Below are 6,000 nucleotides of genomic sequence, written 5' to 3'. Positions count from 1 at the left end.
AGATTTCTGCAATCAACCGTATAAAGATTTTTTGTGTGTAAAACGCCAAAAAGGATGGGAGCTTATATTTATATGTATAACTCCAACTGGGTACCTAGAAAAATCTGGAGGGGGGGGGGGGGAACACGGAAAGCGTCAGATGTTTTGCCCGTACCACGCATTGCATTCCCGGCTGAAGGTAGAAACACCATTTCCCCAAACACATTCAATCAAAATTTAGAGATAGTCATTTTGTTTAACGTAGTTAAAAGTTCTAGAAATTATGTATTTAAGGATGACAAATCCCCCAGAGCCCTAGTGCAAAGGTTGTAAGTTATGCCCTGGGGTCATATAAGGTAGGTTTTTATAGATAGAGTTGTCGTAAAAACTTCAAAAGGGGCTCATTCAATTGGAAATTGAGAGGCCTGGTGCCCTTTTTAATAGTCGAAAATGATTGGAGGGTAACTAGCCACCCTATCACGCGCAACATTCCCCCAAACACATCCAATCAAAATTTTCAGATAGCCATTTTGTTAAACGTTGCCCTGGGGGCATATAAGGTTTTTATTGAAAGCGTTGTCGTAGAAACGATGGGAGAGCGACTAACGCCTCTCACGCCCACCATTTTCCCAAACACATTCAATCAAAATTTTGAGAGAGCCATTTTCTTTAACGTACTTGAAAGTTCTAGAAATTATGTCTTAGAGGATGACAACCACCCTCACTGCCCTTAGGGTAAGGGTTGCAATTTATGCCCTGAGGGCATATAAGGTGTTTATAGAAACGGTTGTCGCAGAAACTCAAAAGGGGCTCATTCGATTGGAAATCGAAAGGCCTAATACCCTTTTTAATAGTCGAAAGTGATTGGAAGGCTTGAAATTTTTATAGTAAAGATCGATGTGGGTATAATGTATGATTTGTTTTTTGTTGTTGTTGTTGTTTAGATCAGGGCACTTCCTATCGAAGGAGTTGTCGTAGGAACTTCGAAAAGGGCTTAATCGTTTGAAAATAAAAAGGGCTGATGCCTTTTTTAATAGTCGAAAGTGATTGGAGGGCAACTAATCCCCCTCCCACGCCCACCCTCCCATTTGCCTTTATGTTTAAAAACTAAATGTTGCCTTAAGATTAAATCAAAATGCAATGTGTTAATGCTAATTCCCAATAAGGCATCTCAGCAGTATCCCAAGAACAACTGAGTGTATTATGTTCAAACTTTCGGGGCTGCTTCTGCTCTTAAAATTTAACCAAGTCAAAATAGCGTAAGTGTATCCAAGTTATCAAAGAATGTTTTTTTTTTACGAATGGTATCAAGTTTTCCATTTCAGGTCAACTAGAGGAGGTATGAAACTAAATTGAACACTACTATTTGTGTCCAGATTCATCCGACGCTTTCCGTGTTCCCCATCCCCCCAGATTTCTCCAGGTACCCATTTGGAGCTGGGTCGACTCTAGTTGAGCTTACAGGGTTACACCGCTGACAACCGTCCAAACCCAATAATCAACGACATCAGGAATCGAAGCTCAGAGTCTGTCCTTGCCCCGAAGTGACAGACTCGGAGATTTCATACGAATACCCCACTAAAGAATTTTTAATCTTGTATTATTTGATTTTTACTAAAACTGAGCAGACTAAGTTGAACAATCGAGAGCTTGTGGAAGAACACGTAATGAATGATGGAAGGTCTCTTAGAGGAAAGCAAGGATTACTAAACTTTATTCAGCCCCATTCAACAAGCAGATGCGAATACAGAATTAATGTTTGGGCGATGCCAACAAAACTCAAGCTCCTCCCACTCCCCTTCCGTAGTTAATGCAGATCTTGAACTTCTACGGTCGGCACGTTCTAAAAAAACAGCGACGAAGATCACACTGCCTTTTCATAACAAACAACAAAAGAACGAAGAACAATAGGGAAATCTTTTTGCAAGACAGTGGAGATAATTTTGAAAGAATATTTCGGCCCTATGTCGAAGGACTGTTCTCAGCAAGACAAAACATATATGAAAAAAACACTTACAATATCATGCGACCAATAAAACCAAAAATTAAAAGTTTTTCGGAGGAGTCCTAGCATCCTTACTTCTGCGAAATTCAACCAGGACTCCAGGACTCCTGGAGTCCTGGTTGAACTTCGCTGAAGTAAGGATACTAGGACTGCTTTGTAAAAAATTTAATTTTTGGTTTTATTGGTCGCATGTTGTTGTGAGTCTGTTTTCTTTTATATATTTTTGTCTTGCTGAGGACGGCCCTTGGACATAGTGCCAAAATATTTATTCAAATTATCTCCAGTGTCTTGCAAAGATTTCCTATTGTTCTTTGTACTTTTGTTGTTTGGGCACGTTCTCCAAAGTCACCCCTCGTTCTGCCCTTGGCAATAACTTGAAGTTTAGTTTGAACATGATATTAATCTTTACTTCTTTGCAATGCTAAGGACTAATTTAAAAACTTTATTTTAATAAGTTCTTCATCACTGATACATATCTCTTTGTAAAGGGTTTCTACAACATACTTCTTTTTTCTTACCAGTATATCGCGACTAATTTATTTGAGTAGGAATGATAAACCTGTGGAATGAAATGGGTTTTCAGGTTAGATTCAATCCTTAAGTGGGGATGTAAATGGAAAAAATCAGTCTCCTGGAAGTAATTAAAGATCGAGGCTAGAGATGGCGTGGTCCCAGAGGGTTATTTTCCATTAATAAGTTTTTTTATCCTTTGAGATATTGCTTCTTTGGGAAAAAAATACTTGTCCTTTCATATCAGGTTTTGTGATTTGATGCTTCTTTTGGGCGATGAATTAAGGTAAATAATTTAGGCAAGTCCAATCTTTTTCTTAGAGGCTCCAGAGATTTCTGCAATCAACCGTATAAAGATTTTTTTGTGTGTAAAACGCCAAAAAGGATGGGAGCATGTATTTATATATATAGCTCCAAATGGGTACCTAGAGAAATCTGGCGGTGGGGACACGGGAAGCGTCGGATGTTTTGCCCATAACCACGCATTGCATTCCTGGCTGAAGGCAGAAACACCATTTCCCTAAACACATTCAGTCAAAGTTTAGAGATAGCTATTTTGTTCAACATAGTTCAAAGTTCTTGAAATTATATATTTAAGGATGACAAATCCCCCGCATCCCCCTGGGCAAAGATTGTAACTTATGTCCTGGGGGCATATAAGGCTGTTACAGATATAGTTGTTGTAAAAACCTCAAAAGCGGCTAATTCACTTTGATATTAGGATGGATAGTTCTCTTTTTAATAGTCGAAAGAGATTGGAGGGTAACTAGCCACCATCTCACGCACACCATTTCCCCAAACACATCCAATCAAAATACAGATAGCCATTTTGTTCAACGTAGTAGAAAGTTCTGGAAATTAGGCCTTGAGGATGACAACCCCAGCACTCAGGGCAAGGGTTGTAAGTTATGCCCTGGGGGCATATAAGGTTTTTATTGAAAGCGTTGTCATAGAAACGACGGGAGAGCGACTAACACCCCTCTCACGCCACCCATTTTCCCAAACACATTCAGTCAAAATTTTGAGATAGCCATTTTGTTTAACGTACTTGAAAGTTCTAGAAATTATGTCTTAGAGGATGACAACCACCATCACAGCCCTTAGGGTAAGCGCTGTAATTTATGCCCTGGGGGCATATAAGGTGTTTATAGAAAGCGCTGTCGTAGAAACTCAAAAAGGGCTCATTCGATTAGAAATCGAAAGGCCTAGTGCCCTTTTTAATAGTCGAAAGTGATTGGAAGGCTTGAAATTTTTATAGTAAAGATCGATGTGGGTATGAAGTGTTATTTTTTTGTTGTTGTTGTTTAGACTAGGGCACTTCGCATCGAAGGAGTTGTCGTAGGAACTTCTAAAAGGGCTCATTCAATTGAAAACAGAAAGGGCCGATGCCCTTTTTAAAGTCGAGAGTGATTGGAGGGCAACTAATCCCCCACCCACGCCCACCCTTCCAATTGCCTTTATGTTTAAAAACTAATTGTTGCCTTAAGACCAATCAAAATGCACTGTGTTAATGTTAATTCCCAATAAGGTATCTCAACAGTATCCTAAGAACGACTGAGGGTATTATGTTCAAACTTTGGGGGCTAATTCTGCTCTTAAAATTTAACCAAGTCAAAATAGCGCAAGTGTATCCAAGCTATTGAAGAAAGTAAGCAGATTTGTTTGCGAATGGCATCAAGTTTTCCATTTCAGGTCAACTAGAGGAGGTACTAAACGAAATTAAGCACTACTATTTGTGTCCAGATTTTTAAAAGGGTGTATGTTGTTAAAAATTGCTGAAAATTTTTCTCCAGCATACAAATAGCAGGCCAAACTACAAATTCTTAAAAAAACGAAAAGATTTAAAGTATTATTTTCTTTTTCCATGGAAAGACTATGTCAATATAAAACGAACAGAAATTAATTAACAAACTTTTTCCACAAAATAAGTTTTCAAAGAAAAGTAATAACTCAATTAAACAAAAACTGATCAGAAATAAAATCAAATAATCTACCAAGCGTGAAACTACCGCAAATCAGCATCGATAAACAAATGAAACCCAAAACGAACAGAAATTACAATAAATAACCGAGTCAAACTCAAAACGAGCGGTAATAAGCATGAGTAGGGATCAAAACCCCCTATGCCTTCCCAAGGCTAGAACATAACTAGTCCTTTGCTGAAAAAAATATAAATGAACGTGCATTGTCAGTTTAATATACATATACTGATATTTAGTAATCAAAATGTCAATATTATTTGATTTATTAAAGTTATAAAAGTAAAAGCCTTTATATTTTTTTAGTAAAGTGCAAATTATGTTCTGGCCTTGGGAAGGCATAGGAGTTTTGAGTCCAAAAGTAACCTTTAATACAGAACCGGTCACATAAAGACCTTTGAGGTTAGCAGCCAAAAAGACAGGATTAGCAATAAGAAAGTGTTTTTAATTTTTTTTCTTTCATTTCAATGAATTGCATTGTTTTACCTCATTTTATTTATCAGTCAAACCTGGTTGAACTTCGCTGGAGTAAGGATGCCAGGACTGTTTTGAAAAAAAAAATTGCATTTTAGTTTTATTGGTCGCATGTTGTTGTGAGTGTTTCTTCTTTTATATATTTTTGTTTTGCTGAGGACGGCCCTTGGACATAGGACCGAAATATTCATTCAAATTATCTTCCCTGTCTTATGAAAAGAATTCCCTATTGTTCTTCTTGTTTTTCTTGTTCTCTTGTTGGAATTCCCTTGTTCGTGATGGAAAGGCAGTGTGGTCTTCGTCGATATTTATTTTTGTCATTGCTTTCTATCAAAAGAAACAGTAGCAATATTTTAAGAAACAGTAGAATTTAGAGCTTTGGTAATAAGCTCTTTATGCTGCTGTAGGCGATTCTCTAAATTCGGGTGAGTAAATTTAGAATATTTATGATTTTGAATTTATTGGTAAATACTACATACAGATTATATTGTGTGCAAATTTTTTAAGATTCGTAGTGATTTTTGGGATGTAAGAGGGGTAAATTATGTTTGAGGGCTTATCGGGATTCTCACATGGTAAACTACCATTGATTTTACGGGAGTCTCTTTTCAGTCTAAGGTTAATTATATTATGTCATAATGGTCGGTATGTGTGTCCTCTTTGTAGGGATGAGGATGAAGATTTGGACCATTTTCTCCGAAAGTGCCCGGTGCTCTCTGATTTAAGGGAAAATTACTTACATGGGATTGTTTTGCTGCTTCCAAAAATCTTACAAAGTAGTAATCCAACCACAATATTTCGTATTGGTGCGTACATAGAGAAGGGATTAGAAAGAAGGAAATGTTTTTACAATTAATTATTACTAATTATATGGAATTAAAATTATTTTTTTGGTAATTTACCAGAAGGTATTTTTCGCTATGTATCATGTTAATGTGTGCTTCGTAATTTGATCTGTTGTAATTTTTCTATTTTTCATAATTTTTGTGTGTATATGGCTCTTGGGCTTTTGAAATACACGATCTATCTATCTATCTATCTATTATTAATAAA

At 36.9% G+C, this 6,000-nt stretch overlaps 1 protein-coding gene across 3 annotated transcripts in view; it reads right to left on the bottom strand.

The window, feature by feature from the left end:
* Ttc7 (tetratricopeptide repeat domain 7) overlaps nucleotides 1-6,000 on the bottom strand; it is a 322,742-nt gene that overhangs the window by 231,773 nt on the left and 84,969 nt on the right. The window lies entirely within an intron of this gene.

This window comes from Artemia sp. Qi Xiang Cuo, chromosome 8, assembly GCF_049724085.1.
Source record: "Artemia sp. Qi Xiang Cuo chromosome 8, ASM4972408v1, whole genome shotgun sequence".
In the NCBI taxonomy this organism is placed as follows: domain Eukaryota; kingdom Metazoa; phylum Arthropoda; class Branchiopoda; order Anostraca; family Artemiidae; genus Artemia; species Artemia sp. Qi Xiang Cuo.
The sequence above is the reverse complement of the archived record's forward strand: the minus strand, read 5'-3'. Positions and strand labels throughout refer to the sequence as shown.